Genomic DNA, 27,849 nt, shown 5'->3' with positions numbered 1-27,849 from the left:
GTCGTTTCCATCGTTTCGGTCTCAGGACACCGCCACATTCTTCGATCTTGGCAGCTTTAGGTGCTTCATCATAGGCTATGTCTTTGTCAGCAGCCTCAGAGTCACTGTAACAATCACCGTAGAAGGAATAGTCTTCACCCAATTTACCATAATAATTCGATGTTGATGATGTTGAAGTGTCTTCATCGTCTTCATGCTTCCTTTTTAGGAGTCCATCATTTTTACAAAGTAGGAAAGAACTACTTGAATTCGGCTGGAATATATTCTCACTTTTCACGTTAAGGATTCTTCCATTGTCTTCATTCTTCCGTAAATCATCATCCTCCTTCAATTTTAGTTCTTTGTCGAGATCGGAAGATCCAAGAAAATTATTGTCGTAATGCAGATCACTCTTCCTTAGGCTAGTAGATTCATCGTTGTCCTCTAGCTTGTACGCAGGCTTGGCGCTACAAGTTCTGCCATGTCTTTTTAGGCTCCCTCTCCGCGTAAACGACTTGCTACATCGAACACAACTTATCATATTGCGCAGTGGATTTTTAACACAGTCATTCTTCTCGTGTTGTCTTTTATTCTTTCTCAAGATAAACTCTTTACTGCAAAACTTACACCTATGTTCTTTCGATACAGCGTCAGATCCCAAATCGGAATTCATATTAGTTACTGAGACTAATGTCAGATGCAAACTAAGAGTTTTAAATTAGATATATTACTTAAATATAATTTTTTAATTATTTCATCAGCGATAATTAATATATCTCATGCAAAAGTACTTTATGCATGTAGTTCTGCTTTTCAACAACAGATGTCGACACATGTTGCTTGCAGGTAAATAATATTTAGTTCTTTTATGCGGGATGCCTGATGCTCACTATCGATCGCAAAAGAAGGATGGCTTCGATAGACTCCAAGGAAAAGGAAGTTCGTCTTGCATGTTGGTGCTCCACAGATGTCTCATGGCGTAATATTAATTTGACTGAGTAATGATATTTGTCAATTTCACCTGATAAAAAAAAAATTGCAAGTTTTGATTTAGTAGCAGAAATTATCGAATTAAATGTAACTCCAATTAAAATGACATGTCTCATTAGACAAAAAAAAAAAATCCATGCAGAGAGCGGTTCCTCAGAATAGTCAGAAACACTTGAAGAAACCACAGGAATGATTGCAAGAACACGGGAAAAACCATCAAAATATTGACATTAATAATCAGGAGCACACGGAGAAAACCATCATAATATTGGCAAGAATAATCAGGAGCACACGGAGAAAACCATCATAATACTGACCAGATTAATCAGAAGTACTCGGAGAAAACCACCACATGTTTTCCTTGATATCATAAAATTACAGGAAAAAATATTTAAAAATAAAAATAAATTTAAAAAAAAAAAATTAAAAAAATGCATAAACAGTTTCTGATAGCTTGTAAACTTATCATTGTTGAGCAAAGATAGAGTTCTTGTACAAGCCAGAAATTTATGCATTTTTTTATTTTTTTTTTTTAAATTTATTTTTATTTTTAAATATTTTTTCCTGTAATTTTATGATATCAAGGAAAACATGTGGTGGTTTTCTCCGAGTACTTCTGATTAATCTGGTCAGTATTATGATGGTTTTCTCCGTGTGCTCCTGATTATTCTTGCCAATATTATGATGGTTTTCTCCGTGTGCTCCTGATTATTAATGTCAATATTTTGATGGTTTTTCCCGTGTTCTTGCAATCATTCCTGTGGTTTCTTCAAGTGTTTCTGACTATTCTGAGGAACCGCTCTCTGCATGGATTTTTTTTTTTTGTCTAATGAGACATGTCATTTTAATTGGAGTTACATTTAATTCGATAATTTCTGCTACTAAATCAAAACTTGCAATTTTTTTTTATCAGGTGAAATTGACAAATATCATTACTCAGTCAAATTAATATTACGCCATGAGACATCTGTGTAGCACCAACATGCAAGACGAACTTCCTTTTCCTTGGAGTCTATCGAAGCCATCCTTCTTTTGCGATCGATAGTGAGCATCAGGCATCCCGCATAAAAGAACTAAATATTATTTACCTGCAAGCAACATGTGTCGACATCTGTTGTTGAAAAGCAGAACTACATGCATAAAGTACTTTTGCATGAGATATATTAATTATCGCTGATGAAATAATTAAAAAATTATATTTAAGTAATATATCTAATTTAAAACTCTTAGTTTGCATCTGACATTAGTCTCAGTAACTAATATGAATTCCGATTTGGGATCTGACGCTGTATCGAAAGAACATAGGTGTAAGTTTTGCAGTAAAGAGTTTATCTTGAGAAAGAATAAAAGACAACACGAGAAGAATGACTGTGTTAAAAATCCACTGCGCAATATGATAAGTTGTGTTCGATGTAGCAAGTCGTTTACGCGGAGAGGGAGCCTAAAAAGACATGGCAGAACTTGTAGCGCCAAGCCTGCGTACAAGCTAGAGGACAACGATGAATCTACTAGCCTAAGGAAGAGTGATCTGCATTACGACAATAATTTTCTTGGATCTTCCGATCTCGACAAAGAACTAAAATTGAAGGAGGATGATGATTTACGGAAGAATGAAGACAATGGAAGAATCCTTAACGTGAAAAGTGAGAATATATTCCAGCCGAATTCAAGTAGTTCTTTCCTACTTTGTAAAAATGATGGACTCCTAAAAAGGAAGCATGAAGACGATGAAGACACTTCAACATCATCAACATCGAATTATTATGGTAAATTGGGTGAAGACGATTCCTTCTACGGTGATTGTTACAGTGACTCTGAGGCTGCTGACAAAGACATAGCCTATGATGAAGCACCTAAAGCTGCCAAGATCGAAGAATGTGGCGGTGTCCTGAGACCGAAACGATGGAAACGACGTGATATATCAAATAAATCTGATCAAGCTTGTGATGATCACCGTCTCAAACATGAAAGTTACCCTGAGGTTGGTGGTAAAACGGAAGACACCAGAGACCATAATATTTATTATAAAGGTGCAAGGAAGATGTTGATAGAAGAGAATGATTACACATCATGGAAAAATCCAAACATATTGGTTGACCGGTTAAGACTTCTACATGGTTCGCTTTGTGCAGGAAACTATTCGTGCATCAAAGAAATATCCTTCATACTCAAGGAACTGAGGGAAGCTGGCTACATACAATAATGGCTTGTTTTACTTGCATTTGTATAATGTAAAGAAATAAAATAAATAATTTAAATTATAAGAATTTAATGTTTTTATTTCTTGTATTCTGATTTCTAACTAAGACTTAGATCTTGTAAATTTTGCATCCTTTTGCCTTTTTTTTTTTTTTTTTTTTTTTGTTGATGGAGCTTCCAAATGTGCTTCCTTATTCGATGGTGCTTCCAAAATGTGCTTCCTTTATGATAGTGCATCCAAAATGAGCTGCCTTTTCGTTGTCGGTGCTTCCAAATGTGCTGCCTGTTCGTTGTCGGTGCTACCAAATGTGCTGCCTTTTCGTTTTTGGTGCTTCCAAATGTGCTGCCTTTTCGTTGTCGGTGCTGTCAAATGTGCTGCCTTTTCGTAGTCGGTGCTTCCAAATGTGCTGACTTTTCGTTGTCGGTGCTGCCAAATGTGCTGCCTTTTCGTAGTCGGTGCTTCCAAATGTGCTGCCTTTTCGTTGTCGGTGCTTCCAAATGTGCTGCCTTTTCGTTGTCGGTGCTTCCAAATGTGCTGCCTTTTCGTAGTTGGTGCTTCCAAATGTGCTGCCTTTTCGTTGTCGGTGCTGTCAAATGTGCTGCCTTTTCGTAGTCGGTGCTTCCAAATGTGCTGCCTTTTCGTTGTCGGTGCTGTCAAATGTGCTGCCTTTTCGTTGTCGGTGCTTCCAAATGTGCTGCCTTTTCGTAGTTGGTGCTTCCAAATGTGCTGCCTTTTCGTTGTCGGTGTTTCCTATTGTTTTTCCTTTTTTGAAGGTGCTTCCAAATGTGCTTCCTTTTTTGTTGATGGTGCTTCTATTTTTTTTAATGTTGTTTTGACTCTAGTATTTTAGTAAATTGTTCTTGATTTGACTAGCGTATTATTCAAACCGGTTAATGTATATAAACGAGTCCTATACAGCAGGACGCTTAGTTTGTTACTGCCGTTGACGGTGTACGGATCACCTAGTTTGTTTCTTCTGGTGTATAAGTCGCGTAATTGCCTGTTCTTGAGACTTCGATGGCATCTTTACCGACTTTAACGTCGTACTCGATGGAGGATGTACCATCGACTACGAGAACCATGACGTCGGCGCCGACGATGTTGGAGCAGATCCCGTTGGCAACGCCTCTGACAACGCTGGAGGAGACTTCGATATGTGCTGTTCCACCATCAGCTGAAGTTTCACCATCTGCATTCCAGACTTCAATTCATGAAGAGCGTGCATCGCATCAGTGCAAATATTGTGACGCATCATTTACTAGAACTTCAAATGCGCGCAGACATGAAAGGAGCGGTTGTTCTAATAATGATCAAAGAATACAATTTCAGTGTATAAAATGTAATAAACTAATTTCACGTCTCGATAGCTTACATCGTCATTATAAAAAATGCTCCGAGACGTATAATGAACATGGTTATTGTTTCGACTCATGTGTTGTACCGTCTAATGAGACTATATAAGTGATATGAACTTCAGTCCGTCTCTGGCTGTGGTGATGAACGGATCGTATAGACATTTAAAGTCATGTAAAAGGCTTAGTCCGTACAATAAGAAGACAGTTTGAATCGAGAAATCCACAAAACTTTAGTAATTTGTCAGTGTTTTTTTTTTGTTCTTGTAGTAGTGTAGTATGTATGAAATAAAAGTTTTTTTTAAAAGAACTTGCGGTGTTTTTTATTTTCTCAAACCTTACACTTTAGTGGTACTTTTTTAAAATATTAATGTTGTTTTGTATCGACAAGGGATCGAACCACGGACCTTAGTCGATCCAATCAATCAGTATATTGATTACAAATTTATTTAATGAATTTTGAACTTTTTCCCGAATCTCTAGCATTAAAATTACGAATTTCCAATATGGTAGTCTTGACGTCTGATAGGATGATGGTAGTAGAGGATTTAAAGTCTCTTTACGAAAGTTTAACATGGTTTATTGAAATTATTATTTTTTCATAAAATTAAACATTATTGGATCGATCGGGTATCGAACCGAGGACGTGAATCGATCGAATCAATATGTAAATTAATGAGTGATTTATTTAATGAATTTTGGAACTTTTCCCGAATTTCTAGCTAAATAATTACGGATTTTCAAGATGGCTGCCAAATTTCAAGATGGCGGGTGTCACAGTAATAAATGATTACTGCACTCTATCGGATAAGAACTAAACTAACATGGCGTGAGCGCACTCTCGCCGACGATACATTGATGATGGCTTCCAGCATCAAAGACAAGATGGCGGACATGACGTCATACTAGATGACGATCTATATGCTTTGAAAAAAAGTGGTGGGAGTCAGTCTGCTAGCACACACCACGGGGGGAAGGATCGGTTACCATTTTTAATTTTTTTGCCCTCACCGGGTTCGAACCGAGGACTCCGAACTCCGTGTCTAAAAAGTACAATTTTTAAAAAAAATATATTAAAATTTTATTAATTTAATTTTTTTATAATTTTTAAAAAAATTTTATTAAAATTGAATAATAAATAAAAAAGTTAAAGATGGCGGGCGTAACGGAAAATGCAACGGTGACGTCATAATCCTATAAATGGCTTAACTGAGGTTTGAGTTAAGGATGCTTAAGCCAGTTTTAGGAATTTTCAGCCGCTGGGATTTTTAAGGACTAAAAACGGTAATTTTTCCCTCGAAACGGGAAATTTTTCCCTCGAAAAGAGAAATTTTTAATTTGTGGAATTTTTTGAGATTTTTTGGCGGAATTTTTTTCCACAGAAATGGAAATTTTGGCGAATTTTGAGGAATTTTGGGCAAATTTTGCCCAATTTTGGCGGATTTTGGCGATTTTTGAGGATCAAATTAAAGGTCAAGGTCAAAGGTCAAGGTCAAGGTCATCCAAGATGGCCACCGTGACGTCACAATCCAAGATGGCGGGTGTCACCACAGGCACCACAGCCAGAAGCCATGTTTCAGAACATACATTCGTATACTACTCACGATTATTTCTAATTTTTTTTCATTTTTAGATTTTTTTCAAAGACCAATGCCTACTGATGATAATATAACAGTTGTAGTCACTATGAAAGAAAATAATAATATTCAATACTAACCCCCATTATTATTTGACAGGAGAAAAATTGGTAGCAGTGGGTCGCTATTAAATTATGTGCTACGCTCAAACAGAACCAAAATGTTTAATATTAAAGTTTTTTAAAAAAATTGTTAACAACTGTTGAAACAAATATGAAGTCTTAAAATTTTTTATCAGATGATGCCCTTGATGAAATACAAGAAAAAGTAATTAAAGAATTCTCTTGCTATATTTTCCTTAAAAATATAATATGTTTCAAAAACATTGGAAATCATTTTCATTGCATTATAAAGTTGTGTCAAAAAGAATTATGGTATATGGTGTATATATGTGTGTATGTATGTATGTATGTATATCCGGCAACTGAGCACATACAAAAAGGGGAGCGCTAATGACAGAAATCGTGAATTGGAAAGAGAGAGTAAAATAACCTGTCAAAATGTACAGTGCAAATTAAGGAAAAGGCACGCCATAGCGCCTATATCCTCACTAGCGTGGCAGAGACGAATGATCACCGTTGAATGAAGCTAGGGGCGACCCCAAACCGCGAATCAAACGCCTCGGCGCCTCTAAGCGCAAGGCAGTGTGTCAGTGTGCAGATTTGTGACTTAAGAGTGGCGAACAACTACAAACTTTGTTTTTTTTTTTTTGGTTGTGATTTACGGTATTTGTGATTCTAGAGCCAAAGCTTTCTGCATTTAAAAATGATCCCGTTGATATCTATCATAATTTTTAGTGCTCACATAAAAAAAAAAAAAAAAAAACCGAGCAGTAAGAAACTTGCACGCATATACACGGGTACGTCTGAAGTTCCTTCAATGCGTTTCCAAACCAGACAGCACATTATATTGTTCAATAAAGGTACGATAAAGGGCTTATAAAATACGCGTGCTTGTTCCTTGGTGGTATATTTTTCATTTAAATAGTTTTTAGGATTTATTTTAGGACGGTCATTTCGGGTGGCGTCATGTCACGAACTGAAATGATAGCTTATCCAGGTAGACTGGACACCAGTGAGGTAACAGGTGGAGGGGGGTTAGGAGTGTGTCGCTGGTGAAAGTTTAAGGGGGGGAAGGGGGGGGGGGTTGTGGATCGAACAGCGGGGCTCATCGGCGACCGCGCGGGGAGGGATAATGATACCTCGCCAGACACGCGTAATGAGGCCGGGGCCGCGCGCTCAATTACCAGCAGTGGTCGCCCGCTGCCTTTCGCGCCTCTCAATTACCTAGGCTGCCAACTTCCCACCGCCCCTACCCCTCCCCACCCTCACCGGCACACACCTCCAAACATCCCCGACTCATCGCCTGCGTCGTCAGAGGAACACGGTACAGTCTCTGGCTTGTGACTCGTCTCAGAACTAACACTTCCCAAAAGCAGCACTGCCAGTCTGCGTATCCTCACGCTACTGTTGTTCTGTAGACTGTTTGTAAACAACATCACGCGGTTACCAGTGTTCGTGCACAAACATTTGAAATAAGACTCGTGTTCGGTAAAATAATACACGTGTTGTGCTTGTCGTGGGATTCGGCGGATGGATACTACTCCTGCAAGTGGACATCTGGCAACACTGTCCGTTGGTAGAGCAGTGGACTTCAAGATGGCACCGCGGTAAGCTGCTTGGTATTTTTGTCGGTGATCTGGCACAGTTTTTAAGTATATAAACAACAACTCGATCTAATACAATTTCTCGGACCTAAGCCATTGCAGTTTTACACTGTTTGTCTTGGAAAAAATTCAAGAATTAGAATTAAGAAATAAAAACTAAAACCAACTCACAGTGAACAAGCCTAAATCAGCTGATGTCAAACAGAATAACCCAACGATGAACCTAAACAGGTATTATGGACAACACACCGACGACGGCACCGACGAACACAGTTGGGTTCCTGTGACAAAACAGTTTCGACGTTTCGGGAACTGGCATCTGTTGCCGTCATCAGGCGCAAACAGTGCAAAACTGTGATGGCGTATGTCCAAGAAATTATGTTAAATCAAAATTCTTCATTGAATTAATCATTTAAAGAATGGGGTACCACTATGGCTTTTTAAGGTTCGATTTCATGCCGTTTTGATTTTTTAAATTTTTTTGTTAGTAAATTTGTTACAGGACTGTTTTTTTTTTTTCGATTACAACTCCATACCCCCCTTGCATTTGTTATTTGGCCACAGCTATTTTTCAACATAGTCATGTAAAAAGATCGCGCAAGGTTTTGCCATTCTTTTTACACCCATTATATCGCACTAAGTGTATAGCTGTTAAATAATATACTTGAGACAGGAAAAAAAAAACAATTGCATGGGAGGAACCGAGTTACAAAAATAAAATCACACTTAAGTAAAATGTAATGGCAAAAAAATGTATTAACAATTTATCATGGCGAGTGAGACAAGAGCTTTAAGGTAACTGTCGAACCTGGGATAGTTGTGGGGGGGGGGGGGGGGGGGGGAGTGGAAGCAGTGTCGCAGCGAGCTCCGCCGGAGGAAACAGGAGCACCTCGGCAACAGCCGTCGCGCCTGTCGGCGACAGGGGGGGGATCGAACCAGCGGCCACTGGGCATCCTGCTACGCCCGCGCGCGTTCCATCCTCGCACGACGTGGTCACTTCAGTTTCATAGTCATCACTGCTGAACATCAGCCTAAAGAGTCTTTAGCTAAGTGCACGTGGACAACCTAGATTGTCCCCGTGTACCTGAGAAACCTGCTGGGCAGGTGGAGGGGCGTGCTTTCAAGCAATACAGATCCTTGAGATAGGCAACAAGCTTGTGTCGAAAGCTTTGATAGGCCTTGATAGGCTGTTCCCTGATTCTACCTTTGAGGTGCAGGTACAGGGAGGGAGGAGGTGCGGAAATCCGGACATGTTCCGGAAAACATGTTTAACCTGTGAACCTACAATGACAGCTCTTTTGCGCTTGTCGCGTGATCGCTTACGTTACCACATTTGTCACTTCACAGGAAATAAAAAATTTTCTGTACGTTACAAAAAATTTTTTTAGAAAACCAGTGCCCGGAAATAGTTTGTAATAATACTACAAGAAAGATACTGTAAGTTTGTACAGCACATGGCTATGGTTATTTTTACATATGTGAAATGCGTTTTTTTTTCTCGCGATATTACTGGGTATATTATGGTTATCCATGTGTACAGTTAATACTGGAAATACATTCAGGTAACGGTTTGCAAATAACTAACGATTGGAGGTACTGGGACAACACAAAAAATAAATGCCCGGGTAAGAATCCTAACCCAGTACTACCGTGAACACTATTTTGTAGTGATTCAGTTGTTTTCATGTAAATGTACGAAATTTACAATAATCTGTAATTTTTTACAAGAATACTTCTGTTACATTTACAAAAATTTACAGTGTCGTTGAAAATGTCGCGTTACATCTCAAATGACAGGAGGCACGTATTTTCAGCGAAAAAAAACCTGAATGCTCGTTAGACTGCAAAACGTTATGCCCGCGAAGGCAGTCTCATCCTTGTGATTGGCGGCCGTCTGCGAGAGAAGCCATTGCCTTATTTGGCCAGGCCATTCGGGACGTGTTTGATTCCGCACAGAGTTTCTGTGATGCGGGTACCAATGGTTATCACGTAACTGAAAGAAACTCAGTGCATTAAGAAACACAGACGATGCTACAGTGTTTTAACACGCAGTTAAGTTCCAAAAAAAATCATGATAAATAAAATATTACTTTCTAGCGTTCTTAGATAACGAAACACAAACTGCAAAAAGTTAAAGCGATATATTTCAGGGATTAAACCTTAAATATTCACACTGACAAGAAAATAAACTAACCAACATGCCGAGAGAAACAAGGAAAAAGGCGGGGAATGAACACGTATAAGGCCAGTGACTCGAAGCGCAGAGTCAGCGAGATTGAAAAATGCAGAAGTCAACGTGGAAGCATCTAGTGAAGAGAGGCGGGTCGTTACCACAACGCCGAAATACCACAACGCCGAACGTATAATAACGCCGAATGCCAAATTGACCGCAACGCCGACAGCTAGAAAACTGCTGTGTACCACAACGCCGAAATACAGGAACGCCGAAAAATGTACCACAACCTAACCTAGGTGAGCCTAATCTAGCCTAACCTAACCTAACCTAAACCATTATGGCAGTCCTGCAATGACATTTTTCGGCGTTAATGTATTTCGGCGTTGTGGTAATTCGGCGTTGTGGTACACAGCAGTTTTCTAGCTGTCAGCGTTGTAGTCAATTTGGCATTCGGCGTTATGATTTTCGGCGTTGTGGTGCGTCCCCGGAGAAGCTAGAAGGTGCTGCCTGTCTGCTTCCCGCCTGAAGCACGACGCTAGAACGGCTATGTCCGGTCGCTTCGATGTGGACCGCGAACCTGCACCGTGTCGCCGAGTGTAAGCATCCTTGTTACAGAGTTGCAATATGCACCCTGCTGAAAAATTTTCCTTCCGGAAAAAAAATTTCAATGCTTCCGGCTGATTGCTTCCGTGGACTATCATCGCCTCCTAAGCGAAATGTGAATTGCGGCGTTCAGTCAGGACCTGCATTCCATACAATGTTTAAAATGTAAATGAATGTGATGCGATCCAAATTAGATCCAAGACGTCTGCCGGCTTGCACAATCTTGACTTGGGGCCAAGTAAAGTATTTCTCAATTTGATTAACCTGCAAAGTTTTAGCTTAAGATTTCCCGTACCTGACTTTGCAAGAGGAAGGTCAGGATTACCTCACTGAATAATTTTAAAAAATTGGATTATCTGCAAATTTGTGGGAAAACCCTTAATAAAGGTTGGATCATACAGTTTTGTTTTCGTAGCAATATTAAGGGACCAGCCTAGTCAGGGTGTATTCGTGACGTGAGGCGGGATGGTATGAGCGACGTTCGCTGGTGCTCCTAGCGCAAGGCTGTGGACCGGCGCATAGGCCCACCATGGACTTTGGACAGCAAACATAAAATAATGTGTCGGAGAAATAAGATAAACGTATAAAGCAATACCCTTAATTGCTTTCAAAAAAATTCCACCAGGTGTTTCAAGCCTAAAAATTAGTAAGAAAACACGCGTTTTAGCCAATTTCACGCTTCTAAAAATGTTTTAAATAAATACACTGAAACAGAACAACCGATTCGCCCTCAGCTTCTACTTTAAGTGCTTATCGTAAACAGTCATCCCTCGGTAATCTTGTACGGTTTCCACATCGCGTGCTTTCACGCCGTATGTGTGCCCAGGTAGACTAGGCTCTTAACATTTAACTGTCATATTATGGACGTGATTTTGTGATAAATTGAAGAAACGAAATAAACGTAATGTCTGACACAAAAATCGAAATTGGGTGATTTTTCAAATAATTTTCGAAAAACAAATCGTCTCTATGAAAACTAAACGCAGAGTAGAAATCAGAAACAAATTTTTCAACATATTTTACAAAAATAAGAAATTAAGATACCAATCTGAGGAAATGCTCTGTTTTTATAACAAAAATCACTTAAACATTTTATATAATTTTACTACAACCGTGACAATGATAAGTTACAATTACATTTAAAAAATCACTTAAAAGCCCTGCTAATAAAAGATAATTTCTTTACTGTCCAGTATATTACCATTGCTCCATATAGCTCGTAACCCATCTGAAATAATGCCACTAGTTGCCTAAACTACTTTTTTTCAGTTATTCATGTTTCAATATGGCCGCCGTTGCTTTTACATCTGTATCAGTTGTCTTGAATGTTCTTACTAACAATCATCTGAAGTAAATTAGGACATTATTTATGTTATCAAGTAATTATTTTCGATATAGCACCAAGACCCGAATGCACCGGTATTACTGCAATCACGTTAGTTTTTATCCCACATCCCTTTCCCACAAACTGGCCTTATACTACTTCATATGTGTACTTCTATAATCTCTGATTAGTCGGCGTAATATTCCAGGAGAGTGGCGGATTCCGAAATAAACATCTGATGAGTCATATGTCTTTAACCCTTTCAATCTATTAGTCCACTGAATTGGACAATTTATATCTCATTGATACATTGAGCTTATCAAACCATGAATGTGTGAGTTAAGGTGTACCTATATTCTAGTTAATGTCATAATTTTTGGCTATGAAATAAATAATTTTTATTTTATTAATTATTTCGAAAAATTATATATTGATATTATAACTATAGCGTAAGATTATTATCACACAGCGAAATAAAAAAAATAGTTAAAAAAAAAAGAATAATTAAGTACATCTTTGGAATTGACAAAGAGAGACTGAAAACGTTAACGTTTTAAAAATGTTGTTTAATCATTATTAAAAATGTGTCGACGTTTCTACAGAGAAACTAAATAAAAATTTATATTAATATTAAAGGCGTGGAAATAAATTTTTAATTGAATCGTTTCAAATTACCTATTTGGCTATATGACTACAAGATATAAAACTGTCAAGAATAATCAATAAACTTACATTACCATAAATTAAAAAAAAAAAAGCTGAATCCAAGATGGCAGCCTTCGGTTTTGATATCGCGCGGACGTGGTCCGTTCTCACATCGAGGGGAAACCAAATATTCACACACCCTCGGTCAGTCCGGGACATAATCGCCGGCCGCTCACGCGTGCAACTTCACGGCAATATTAAATATATATGTATATGTATATTTACCTATATGTCATACATTTTCACGATGTTAGAGAACCCATATTAATTTTCACCCATATATGCTCAGACAACCTTTTATTTAATTTGCCTACGATTACCTAGTCGTGAAAAAAATTCACCATTCGGGAAAAAAAAAGAACTAATTTTTGCGAGAATTTTATTTATATAAGACACATAACAGAGACAATTTTAAAATTAAAATATAAAAATAATCTGACTGAAGATGAAGATGAAGATGAAGGTTATTCGGGCGTGTGACTCGGGTTCAGTGTATATTATGTTTCCCCGCGGCGAGGCAACCGGCGGTGCTGCCACCTGTTGCACCGCCGCAAAGGTCGCGACCCGGCGACCTGACCCAACGCCGGGCGCCTTCCCCTTCTCTCCACCGGCCGTCTCCGTCCTACGCATGGAGCTAATATACAGTAATACATCTGGAGAGGACAAGGGAAGGCCAGCAGCAAAGGATGCGAGGTGAAGCCGGGTATCGGCGTTTGTTCCCTGCTTCCTACGCTGGAAGAAAACGAAAACGAGCCAAAATTGTCTCGCGCGGCCGAAAAATCCTCCAAACTAAACTCGCAACAGCTCCGAAACTATCAAAACAATCAAACTGAAAATTTTACTGGATTATCTGTAAACATTCTTCCCCACACCGCTTTAATATTTTTTTCTAAACATGAATACTTTCATTTTTAAAAATTAAATACCAATTTACTGCCAAATATTTTTGTGAATACGCAGAGTAAATGTCAACATCGAGGAAAAATTTTTGTTTGCAACTATAGGTGGGGGACACCTGCGTATGAAATTAGGAAGAAGCTTCAAATTTTATTTATATACCACTCTTGACGCATTCAACCCCATACTTTTATTTTTACAGAGAGTTGAAGTGGGAATAATGTTTCAGTGGGTAACACTACCGACATATGTCTTCGTAACGCACTTCTTTTTGTTATTATACTTCTTAAATTTTATAATTTCATACACAACGTTTATAAAAAACGAATTCTTACTTACTTCATTTAATCTATTACAAATCTCTTGTAATATACGTGTATTAGTAGAAGTTAGAAGTCTTTTCAATATCATGTTCCAGTCTACTTACTCAACCAACGTAACATGCAAACCTTAGCTTAACACTGGTAGAGAATTGTTTGTAATAACTGTAATGCTATGCATATACTGACAATGTAAGAAACTTTCAATTTTATTAATTGTTTGCATAAGAATTAATAATTTAAAAAAATCATAGAATAGGCCTTTATAGACTGAAAACCTTTCACGTAGTTTCAAGTAGCGTACATAAAAGTTTTTAAATATATATAATTACCAAATATTGTTGAATATATTTAACATTTGTATACATGTTACAACACACATATATTAACAAGCCTATATAGGATATAAAAAGACAGACGCTAAATTTTAGCATTTTGTATTTCTTTTCTCTGTGTGAATAAAATAACAGTTCTTAAGGTAGTTGCTAATACATACTGTACTATATTTCTAAAAAAAAATACGAAAACCCCTGACATCGTCACCATAACAATGATAAATTTGCAAAATAATTAAGGCACGTCTTTTAATGCTACGAAGCACACTCTTAAGAGAAATGTTTTAAACTTATGTTGGGATTTATCTAATTTCTTAAAAGCATTGTGAAACCGTTCCTTTGAGGGAAACCTTAATATACCGAACACCATATCATCCTTTAATCGAGTTAGATTTTCGCTTCTTAAGACCCATTTGTCTTCAAAATGCACTGTACACAATGCATGGTTCGGAGACGCAGTCCAATTTTTCCGCTTTGTCGCTTTTTCCCAGATCTGTCGTTGATCGTCACGTTTTGGAAATCTATGAAAAAAGTAAAGAATTATACTTACAGCTGAAACAACTTCTCTTTGTTAAATAGTTTTCTTAGGTTTTTCGAAAAGTTCGAAGATTAGTTACTTCTGTTTAAAACATTTGCCACTTTTTTCTGATGCTTCAAAAGTTTTGGGAATTAATTTAGTTAACAAATGAAAAAAAAAACCTTTAATACATGTGAAAAGCAACGCCATCTGGCTTGGAATTCCATCGATTTGTACAGCCATATGCGCTACAGGAAATCACCATTGTAGCCGCACACCAGCGCCACTCAAACCTCAAGGACAAGTGGGCTGGGGCTGCGTTTGCAGTAGAAATACGCTCTCTTCCTCTTTCTTTTCAACCCTTCTTCGCAACCGGCTGGCTTCGCTCTCGCCCATGGAGCTAATATACAGTAATACATCTGGAGAGGACAAGGGAAGGCCAGCAAAGGATGCGAGGTGAAGCCGGGTATCGGCGTTTGTTCCCTGCTTCCTACGCTGGAAGAAAACGAAAACGAGCCAAACTTGTCTCGCGCGGCGGAAAAATCCTCCAAACTAAACTCGCAACAGCTCCGAAACTATCAAAACAATCAAACTGAAAATTTTACTGGATTATCTGTAAACATTCTTCCCCACACCGCTTTAATATTTTTTCGAAACATGAATACTTTCATTTTAAAAATTAAATACCTATTTACTGCCAAATTTTTTTGTGAATACGCAGAGTAAATTTCAACATCGAGGAAAAATTTTTGTTTGCAACTATAGGTGGGGGACACCTGCGAATAAAATTAGGAAGAAGCTTCAAATTTTATTTATATACCACTCTAGACGCATTCAACCCAATACTTTTATTTTTACAGAGAGTTGAAGTGAGAATAATGTTTCAGTGGGTAACACTACCGACATATGTCTTCGTAACGCACTTCTTTTTGTTATTATACTTCTCAAAATTTATAATTTCATACACAACGTTTATAAAAAACGAATTCTTACTTACTTCATTTAATCTATTACAAATCTCTTGTAATATACGTGTATTAGTAGAAGTTAAAAGTCTTTTCAATATCATGTTCATGTTCCAGTCTACTTACTCAACCAACGTAACATGCAAACCTTAGCTTAACACTGGTAGAGAATTGTTTGTAATAACTGTAATGCTATGCATATACTGACAATGTAAGAAACTTTCAATTTTATTAATTGTTTGCATAAGAATTAATAATTTTAAAAAATCATAGAATAGGCCTTTATAGACTGAAAACCTTTCACGTAGTTTCAAGTAGCGTACATAAAAGTTTTTAAATATATACAATTACCAAATATTGTTGAATATATTTAACATTTTTATACATGTTACAACACACATATAATAACAAGCCTATATAGGATATAAAAAGACAGACGCCAAATTTTAGCATTTTGTATTTCTTTTCTCTGTTTGAATAAAATAACAGTTCTTAACGTAGTTGCTAATACATACTGCACTATATTTCTAAAAAAAATACGAAAACCCCTGACATCGTCACCATAACAATGATAAATTTGCAAAATAATTAAGGCACGTCTTTTAATGCTACGAAGCACACTCTTAAGAGAAATGTTTTAAACTTATGTTGGGATTTATCTAATTTCTTAAAAGCATTGTGAAACCGTTCCTTTGAGGGAAACCTTAATATACCGAACACCATATCATCCTTTAATCGAGTTATATTTTCGCTTCTTAAGACCCATTTGTCTTCAAAATGCACTGTACACAATGCATGGTTCGGAGACGCAGTCCAATTTTTCCGCTTTGTCGCTTTTTCCCAGATCTGTCGTTGATCGTCACGTTTTGGAAATCTATGAAAAAAAGTAAAGAATTATACAACTGAAACTACTTCTCTTTGTTAAATAGTTTTCTTAGGTTTTTCGAAAAGTTCGAAGATTAGTTACTTCTGTTTAAAACATTTGCCACTTTTTTCTGATGCTTCAAAAGTTTTGGGAATTAATTTAGTTAACAAATGAAAAAAAAAATCTTTAATACATGTGAAAAGCAACGCCACCGGCTTGGAATTCCATCGATTTGTACAGCCAAATGCGATACAGGAAATCACCATTGTAGCCGCACACCAGCGCCACTCAAACCTCAAGGACAAGTGGGCTGGGGCTGCGTTTGCAGTAGAAATACGCTCTCCTCCTCTTTCTTTTCAACCCTTCTTCGCAACCGGCTGGCTTCGCTCTCGCCCTACACATGTCCACTCCAGATCTTCTTACATGCTCCTTGCTCTCGCCCTACACATGTCCACTCCAGATCTTCTTACATGCTCCTTGGTCCCACGCAACATGCAGGCTGGTTCAGGGGCTACCACTGTAGCTTCATCACCATGGCTAGAGACTGGAAAAATTCGCAGGTTGAATGACCTCCAGGCTAGACTCCACGATCCTCTACACACTCGGGAAAATGCCAACTGTTCATTGGCTGTTGACTTGTGAGTCGTCTCGACTGGGCAGCCTGTTATTCAACACTTCCACGAGTGAGGGTCTCTAACTGGTCCTCATTACTCCAGATTAACAGTGAACCAATGGCAGAAGCAGCACTAAGGTATAATTATTTGAATTGTAGCATTTCACGAAATGAATCCGCGAATTTTTCAGGTCTCTAACCATGGCTCTTGCGCGTTTGTCGTTTGGTCACAAATATCTTAACCAGATCCTTACTTACTGCTACTATCCAGCTAATTTCGCATAAGTCATCCTAACAATCAACCCTCGCGTGATATTTTACCGATATTATATAATAACACTCAGTATCTGGTGATAAGATTTCTGACGAAATACAAACTGCACGGGAGTTACCTTAATTAATTAATGAACAGAAAAATCAATTAAATGACATGAAAATAAAATTACCCACAAGGCATGTGAGTCTAAGCCTTATAAGTGTGATTTAGGTTTACCTTGAGTGAGAAAAATACTAAACTATCATTTGGATACTATTGTAGATATGCTGACAATTTTTCACTCAAGTAAAAATATGTATTATTTAAACTATCGATTATATTTTATCACGGAATTTATTATTTTTAGTGATAATAAAATACTCCAACTGTCGCAGGATTTTCATTTAACCTGTATACTTTTTTTTTTTAAATAACACCATAGCTTATCAAGCCACAGTTTAAAAATAAACCATGGAAAACGGGCATGGTCAAAGCATTAAATTTAGTTCAGTACAAATTGCTTTTGGTAAGTTTCGTACGAGACACCGCCCAGACGTTATTTCGTGCGTTTCTCCCTGAAACCAGCAATCTTGATCCTTTTGGAACACTTTTAAAAGGTGAAACCCGGTACTTTCACAAAAATTAATATGGTAAACAGTTTTCAAAAAAATTGTTGGTGACGCTACAAGAAATATATATTGTAACATTGTACAACACACAGCTATTAATGTCATTTAATACATGAAACACGCATGTCAAGTTTGTACGAAAGACATGCTTACAACTAACACGTGTGCGAACCGGCATTAAATACAGACTACTCGCAAAAACAATTCCTGCCGCTTCTGTGCACGAGGCATGTTGGTCTAGACGTGGCAGTAAATGCATTTATTGTAGCTCGCCATAAGGGTTCACAATAATCCTTCCAAATAAATCGCTCTGTGAAATTATGTAGCCAAGTGGCTGTAATATTTTTTTATTCTGTCTTCACTAGTTTTTTTAAATTTAATTCCTTGACGGGAGTGTCCGGACCCACGGACTTACCCCCTGGATACGTCCCCGTGTGAATAAATTCACAGTAAAAGCCCTAAAGAAACAGTAATTATAATAAAATTGAAATAAACAACTTGGTGTGTGCGGGAAAAGAGCCTTAAATGAGATTTTTTTCCCTTTGATGGTAAGCACGCCCCGAATCTTCCGAGGAGATGTCGTGTTAACAATGGACTACAGAGCGCTGGAGCCGCTCGAGTGTGTTTAGTGGTTGTCCCTGCGGGTCGCGGGAGACCGTCTGTGTCCGTCATCGCGGTGGGCGGGTCCCCGGGGCCCCGACAGTCCCGCCGGTCCCGGCCTGGTCTCCGCTTCCCTCGCGAACCGCTCGTTACGCCCGGCCGACCACACCTCCGCGCCACGCAGCAGATATATATTACACACTGCATTATAACACCGTAACGGTGGGTGTGGGGAGAGGGGAAAGATAAAACTACAAACAGTAATTTCCAAGCGTATGTTTTCCCCTCGCCGTTAAGTTCGACGTGGGAGGGTTAACATATCAAAAAAAAAAAAAAAAAAAAAAAAAAACATTCCCAGAACTGATTTGAGACAAACCTCGACGCAAAACGTGCTTCGGGTCCACCGAGCCGAATGTGCGTGGGATACGTCTTAAAGATATTCCAGTAGCGCTCTTTAAAAATAAAAGTTTAAGGAAATTATGATGTAATTTTGATGTATTCCCACATTTCGTCTCTAAAATTAATTGTTTTTTACAGTGAAAAAAAAAAAATTTAATAGATGTTAAATTCGAAAATTGCTGCACTGAATCTTGAAAGCATTAAAAGACTTGCGTTATAGCGTTATTTTTTTATATATACGTCAAGTGCTCATCGTGTATAAATCATGTTCAGACGCGGCGAAGGCCTATTAGACTGCAACGTGTCAGCCATGGCGTGACTGCCCGGGTAGTAGCAGCAACTACTTTAACATGCATTTTTTTTTCTATGGAAAGCTGTGGAAGGGGGCCGACGAAAGAGTGTGGTGGGTCAAGCTCTGATGTTTCGCCAAGAGGAGAACGTGGCGGACGTTTCCGCGAGCCGTGTTCGCGGGGATTAACCTCAATACATACATTGGTTTCATCAACGCTCCATTAGAGTCTGGTCACTTTTCGAGACGTCAAGCTCGAACCATTTCCATTTACACTTAGTTTCGTGGTTTTTTTTTTTCCACAGCTGAGTGACTCCTGCAACCCCACTGTCGACGAGCCGCGGGTGATCCCAGGGTCCCGGGACTGGCAGGTCCCACGCCAGTCCTTCTGTGACTAACGCACCAGCAATATCACAAGTTTGAAATTTAACTAATCATTATTATTCATTTACATGTTTTGAAGTAACAAATAATTTAGCAACCCATCTTACAAATTTGAGGTCATGGTTGACTTAAATACGTTGTTAGAATGTTTTTTTTTTCCTTTCAAATTTTCTGCCTTTTCTCCGAGTTGGGGGTGGGAGGTAGGTTTATGGTAAGGCCCCTCTACAAAATATCAGTTCCTCGCAGAAGTAAATGGTCCAGGACCTCGTGAATTCTAGGGCCACCACTGTCGACGGGAACTAAGTCCAAAGAAAATCAGCGCATGGCTTGTCACGCGTGTTGGAAGTGTGAAACGACACACTTCAATAATCTACCTTAAAGGGTTGAAATAAACTATCAAGTCCTCGACGAAGGTTCGCACAACGAAGGTTCGCAAGTTCACAATCGCAACAGACGTGGCGATGAAGACACCTGCAAACGGTCTCCCAGTTGTTGTCCGACACCCTGAACGACCCGGGCCCGCCTACATACGCCCGAGGCCGAGACCGCTGCCCGCGATGAATCTCCCGCGGGGAACAAAACTAAGTAGTGTAATTATCGCGGACGGGGATCAGGCGACCGGTTCTCCGTCGGCGGCGTCTGCCCCCCCCCTCCTCCTCCTCCCCCCGCCGAAGAATCTGCCCCGCAGCAACAACGCCCTCGCCCGCAGATAGCGCTAATTTATTAACAACTGCCAGCCGCGCGCTCGCCGTGCTTAGTTCCAGCCGACCTGAGCGCTCCGTGATCGACTCCCGAAACAGGGGGGGAAGTGGTTTCCCAGCCTCCTCCAATCACGTTCGTCTAATTATATCCTACCAAGTATTTCCTAGTGACGACGAAACAATTTTGTAGACATTTTCTCTGTCACTTATAGACAACTTTCTGTGGAACTTAAAATAAACAAAATTGGTGAGGGATGTATTTGCATTATATATATATATACATCCCCAAAATTTGTGTTTATATAGTACATTCAACAAACCTCAACTTAAACATAGCCTGTATACGCTTTTTTTTATTTCACTACAAATTAGGACAAAACACTGCTATCTGACTGGAATATAAACTTTAATATATTGCAAACATTGTTTAGGATAGCTGGAATCACAATTTTCTTGTTAAGATCGTAGCTAAGTATAGATGCCGCAGTCTAAACATGAATCAATTTACAATGTGTTAGTTTTTAATCGTCATTCATGAAACGGGGGGTTAATTCGTATAATGACGTTATAATGCACTCAGGGACGTAGAAAAATAAAAAAATTTGTGACCGCCAAAAAATATTTTAGTCAAAATAGGCCTGACAAAGTATTTTGTTTTGAGCGTAGTGCCTCTACTGTTGTCAGTGCTCAAACTATGTTATTATTATCCAGAAGGCATATTACAATGTCGTTTCTCTGCGCAATTTTGTAATTTTTCCTGTATTTCTAGGTTAATTATTACAAATATTCAAGATGGCGGACATATCGGATTACTAGAGGCTGGGAGTAGATGAATTTAACCCTATTTTAGTACTTTCCACCATATTTATTGAAATTGTTAATTTTTACATAAAATTAAAGTTATAGCACTGATCAAGTATTGGACCAAGGACAAAAATCCATCGATTATATCAGTATATCAATTGCAAATGTTTTAATGAACTTTGGGAAATTTTTCCGAATTTCTAGCTAGAAAAATACGAATTTACAAGATGGCGTCCAAATGTCAAGATGGCGGATGCCACAGTAATAATAAATAATTACTACACTTTAGTGGCTAAGAATTAAACTAATATGGCAGCAACACACCCTAGGAGATGGGATGTGTACTACATGACACTACCGCTCCTAGTAACAAGTATTTACAACAAGATGGTGTCGACGTCCTCTAGCAGGCGAAGTATTTTAACTAGCACTCCTGGTAGCGAGTACTGAAAACAAGATGGCGGGGACTGTCCTAGGACTGGCAATGCTATTATTTCTTCAAATTAAAAAAAAACAATTACAAGTCCGAATATGTGTGCTACTTTTTATATACCTTATTTAATTCTCAGTTTGATAATGTATCAATGGCCGAGCGGTTAAAGGCGTATGCTTACCAACCTAGAGGGCACGGCTGCGATGGTTCGAATCACAGTGCTTCCAATGTATTTTGCATAGAAAATTAAATTTAATACATCGATAAGGAACATATCAGCTCTGGTAGGTAATGGAACATCGACCTTAGGTGATGAGACAGAGCGATGCTGGCACTCTCTAGGAATAAACAGAGGAAACAAATATGTTCGTATCCAAGATGGCTGCCTCCAGCAGACGAAAACAAGATGTCGGACATGTAAGAATCGAAAGAAAAAAAAAGACTGTGAATTCAGATCCAAGATGGCGTACATGTTATTAGAATTCAATATGGTGACAATAACGAAAATTGCAATGTTCTATAATCCAAGATGGCGACCGTAACGAAAAATGCAACGATCAAAGATGGCCACCGTGACGTAACGAACCACAGACTGAATCTCGGTACCGGTACCTCCAGTCTGAAAATACTTTTCTACACTACTGCAGTTTGATAATCATTGAAGTAGTTTAAATGTTTACAGCATATTTTTGTTTTGTCTCGGGTGTCTATCCATGCTAAAATTGCTTACTTATCATCTTAAGACTGAGGGCCCAAGGCCAATTGTACAGGGCCTTGGAATGGCGGGGGAAAGAAAAAAAAAAAAAGCATTTTCCCCTCCCAGCAGCAACTCGTATCCAAGCGAGGAATTTGAATTTCAGCCCGGGACGCTCTTCCGAAATCACTCCAAGAGAATGTTAGGTTGGTTCCGTAAAGGTGAATTCACGATTGAAAAACTTAAGAATTATAAACTGAACTTGTATTCCGAAGAACTCAAGGTTAAGTAACACGGTGAATTTCAAGTTTATGATATGCATATAGGTCTTTCTTTCATTACAGCCTATGATCAGCCAGAATGCGGCCATTTTAAAATAGCGGTATTTTTGTACCGAAGGTATCGTCTTCAATTTTTAAGTTCATTTTGGTTAAGAATCATATACCTATGAATGATAGTTTAATAAATGGAGAATTTTATTCATGGTGGCATTGACTATTCACTTGAAATTCAAGGAATATAGCAACGATTGAACTTAGAATTTCAACTCGTATTAACACAAATCAAAATCACATATATTTAAACAGTCTATTTATATACATAACATGTATGCTAATTAATTATTATTTATTTCGAGGCATTTAGTGTAGCATAAAATGGCTGTACAGATAAAATATATTTTTCCATTGTAAATATATGTTTAGACTCGTATAACGATTAAACAAATTAAAACAAAAACTTCAGAATAATCAAATTTCTCTTCCCCCCCGCCCCCCAATAGGTGCGTGTACTTATGTATGCGCATTAAAAGTTATACTTACTTTGCTTGATAAATAACTTTCATTTCGCATGCAAATACTTAAAAGAAATAAAATAATGAAAAAAGTGCAGTGATATAAATACGATTGTTAACGTATAAATTTAATAAAATTAAAAAATAAATAAATGACCAGATTTCAATTTGATAATAAACAAAAATATGAAATTATTTAATTTTATAACATAAAGATAGAACATAGAGATGAATTTTAATTAGTAATGAAAAACCCTAAATATGCTGAATGTTCAACTAACCTATTATTTTTAATTATTTAAAATAATGCATTAATTAAAATGCAAATAAATTAAACATACGGGGCCATGAACTCACTTATCTAAGAACACTTGAAAAAGTTTATAAACACAATTTATATCACAAATTTTCACAATAAATAACCATTTTTTACTATATGGACCAGCAGTTAATATCAATCACTAAATTATATGATATAAAAGCACATAAATAATATTAATTTGTATGTAGGATATTTTACATCCTGTGAAAATTATGTTGAATGATGCGCGCACAATAAAAAAAATCACTCTGATTATTTTCTTCACAAGGCATCTAAGGTATAACTTCAGATTAGTGTGATTTTTTTAAAATATTTACTGCGGTTTCTTCTTAGGTATTTAATAAATTCTTGACATCCTGCTAACATTCATAATGTTAAGGACACGGCGTATTCTTAGCGCTAGTTCCGAAGTTGTGCATCGTAAACCCGCCTATGGTGCACCGCACCACTTAGCGCGAGTTCCGAAGTTGTGCATCGTAAACCCGCCTATAGTGCACCGCACCACTTAGCGCTAGTTCCGAAGTTGTGGCATCGTAAACCCGCCTATAGTGCGCCGCACCACTCGGCCGCCCTCGTGTCCGTCGGCGAGAAGCGGGAAGCCTTCTTTTTCACAGACGAGAGAGCCCAAAACCCGAAGTTCCCCCGAAGTTCATGCTCGATTTTTTTCCTTCTTCCGTATCTTTAATGTAGCTATCCTAACCAAATCCAACCGTCCACAATGTTTTAAAGTATTTATAATGTGGCTAACCTAACCTAATTGACCATTAGTATCCCTTTATCAACACATTTACAATGAACCAAAAAAAAAAACCGAAGATGCACGATCGGGCGTTTGGCTCTCTCGTCTGTGAAAGGGAAGGTTTCCCGCGAGAAGCAGCCCCGCTCGACCTCGTTGACGGGGGCCTTGCGGACCCGGGGCGCCCGTCCAGAGGCCGTCAGCTCCGCTCGCGAGCGCTGAGCGCGTGGGTCCGCCGGCTGCAGAGCAGACGAGAAGAGAAAGAAGAGGGGGGAAAAAACACCTCGGCTGCATTCCGCAACGGCCGGCAGAGGCGCGTTTACGACGGGGAGACTCGGCCGGTAAAGCAAAAATACGAGCAGTTTTTAGGGCGGTTTAGCTCACGGGATAGCGCGGATGTACAGAGCTTGTATTTCACGTGGTTTATTATATATACGCGCCGGGGTCAGGTGGAACTTCTGTGGTTGGAAAAGGAAGGGTGGAAGGGGGGGGGGGGGGGGGAGAGATCCAGGTGCTCGGGGCTGCTTCGACGAATCAGAGCATTGCTTGCACTTTCTGGCGGTGAATCCGACCGGACGAGTCACTTCTTGAAGCTCAAGAGTGCTTTCACGCGCGACAACCTGGAAATAAACGCTGAGGCTACAAAAAAAATATTTATTTATTGTTTAGCCTGTTATATACTTTTATAAAATGTTTTTTTTAAGCTATAGAATTTAATGTTATTTTATTAAACTAAAAAACTTTAAAAATATTAATAAATTATTCGATCAAGATAATGTAAAAAATTTACTTAACTATGTCACTATTATAAGTTCAATAATAGCACGATTTGTGAGCATGTTATTAACATATTTATGTGTTGTTAAAGTTCTCTGTTATAGATTTCTTGAAATTGTATTTTTATGATAAAACATTAGTCTCGAAGCAAATATACATCTGCTATACTTTGAAAATATAACAACAGTTCTCTTGATATGTTATGGGATCTTATTGATAAAAGTAGTAAGTCTTGTTAAACCACTACAAAAGCAAATTATTGTTTGTCAGTTCTACAGGAGTTTATTGTTTTTTTTTAAAAAAACTAGTACACTTGTGGCAAGTAAACTTTTTACTAGTTTGCAAGTAATGTGTTTCATAAACCCGTGACAACTATTGTATTTGAAAAATGTGGCAATATATTACAACTGGGTTAGTGAAAGATACAAGTCAATTATTACAAATAATAGTGTGAGGAGGATTGTGAAAACACGACTTTTTAGGCTTTTTAGAGTATTTTAAAGTTATTATATTACATAATTTCCTAAATGTTCATTGTTCTCTCCACTATCTAATTTATTTTGATTGTTGTCATGTATCTCTAACAGTGGCTTCTGACTCTTTGGTTATGATTGTAAATTAACATGTTCGCTAAACTAAAAATAACCTCAGTTGTGTACAGCCTCACAACTGATTTCCTCTCCAATGACATTGGATGTTAAAGGGTTGGAGGGAAAGCAAACGTGATTGTTCATTTACAAGGACACTTTCAATGTCGAGATATCTTGCCTCCCTCAGACCCGAGATTATATTTGACTCTTTTCTCTAAACTCTTACCACCAGTGTGACTTCATACTGAGCTTTATGTCCAACATAGAGAATAGAAATATGTAGTTTATTTTTTCCTATGATAAAATCCACAGGATTATTAAAACACGTAAGTTTAATATCATGTGTGGACAAATACGATTGAAACAGTTAATCAAATTCATATACATTGTAAATATTAAAAACAAAAATAGACTAGTCAACAGTCTTTTCCTTATATAAGGCCAAAATTTACATCTAGCTCTGCCTTCCTTCCCGGCTAATTACATATTGTTTGTATAATTATGTATTTCTATCCAATCTGTATATCTGACCTGTTTGGTAAATTTAAGGGTTAATGCACCAAATAATACTTTTTAAAAAGTATTTATTTATTGGTTTTGCAGCCAAATTTTCCCAGTTGTTCTGAAACACGTTCAAAAGTCCAGTTATTAGTTGACTTGCCACAAGGCTGCTAGAAGAAAAAAAACTGTATAACGGTTCTGTCGAGACATTTTCAAGACAGAAATCGCAAGCCGTTGTCATTATTCGTGTGTACACTAGTAACCTATCACTTGTGGACGTTTTACCTCTGAGGAACAGATCCCTGGCCAACCCTGAGCCAGTGACAATTAGGAGAAGCAAGGTGACTCGGTCACGTGTAAACCATGTCACAGTCCCACGGGTAACGAACCTCCGACCTTCGACCCGGCCGATGGGCACACTAAAGGGGCTTGAGTACACTGCTACAAATTTTCGTATTAAATATACGAAAAACGCTGGTTTCAAATTACCCAGAGAATTTCGCGCATTTACCATTATCTTCGTTAATTAACGGGTAGAAAGTTCACTTACTTTGAAACTGAACCCACAAGAATACTCTTGGTCCATAAATAAAACATTTAAAAAAAACACATTTCTTGCACGTATCCGCATCGGTTGTGCGACAATTCCGACCACAGACAATTCCGGAAATCGGAAAATTTGAGACAATTCCGGCCACTGACTCGCATAGCTTTACTATTTGTATAAGTCAGTGACAATTGCGGACATGTACCAAATTTCTTTATTTCCTGATATTCGGTGAGATGATGATTATTTAGCTGTCCGGAATTGTCACAGGACGTGTGTTTGTCATTGAGTTTATGTATATATGTTTGCCGGAATTGTCGCTGTCTGGAATTTTCGGTGTCGGGAATTGTCCCGAAACCTCCGTTTCACCCTGTTTATAACGTTAAACAACATTCTGATGTTCATATAAAGCGTAGTTTCTATCTGAAATTACTAAGAATTCTTCGTTTATTTGAAATGAATTCTTCGTTCAAAGGTACGTAAAGTTAATATAATTTCTAAAAATGTACTTAGATTACAGTTGTGTCCATCACGGAGGGAAACGAACACCCGAGATGGTCGTGGTTCACGTTATTATATATGCATTTAATTACCAGATTACTTTGAAAGTAAACCAAAATACAGCTAAAAAATAAAACACGAGCTTAAAAAAAGGAGTTTCACACGGCAATTGTTTTTGTTAGAGAGATAATAATTTTATTTTTAAAACATGTGTACGAACTTCCATTTCTAATCGCAAATCAGTTTTCTGATTCTCGATAGTAATGAAGGAGTGTGTGGAAGCATTAACGTCATGGTCACTGGTCAAATAAGCGTGACGCCATCGTGATATAACAGCCACCTAAAACATTTAGCCAAACTACAGGCAAAAAAATGTTTTCCCATGATCCAGCAACTGGGTGGTTCGTGATATAAATCACTAAAGTACCCTTGAAATAATATGTAAATGTGCTCATAAAACTGAACTGGCCAAATAAACTGAAAATAAAAAAAGAAGAAGAGACCAGTCGAGGCCATGTATATTTTGGTTATTACATGCAAAGTTTATCTCTGACAGGACATAAAGGCGTAGCTTCGATAAATACATATACGGTCATAATATTTCAAAAATGTTTAATAACGGCAAAATATTTGTAAGATTTAACAGGCTCTCGAAACCTTTTATAAACTTCCGATACTTTCTAAACATGTATTTAACTAATTCATAATTACAGATTTTAACATTAAAACAAATAAAATAGCGCAAAATT

The sequence above is a fragment of the Bacillus rossius genome, chromosome 3, assembly GCF_032445375.1.
Source record: "Bacillus rossius redtenbacheri isolate Brsri chromosome 3, Brsri_v3, whole genome shotgun sequence".
NCBI lineage: Eukaryota > Metazoa > Arthropoda > Insecta > Phasmatodea > Bacillidae > Bacillus > Bacillus rossius.
The sequence above is the reverse complement of the archived record's forward strand: the minus strand, read 5'-3'. Positions refer to the sequence as shown.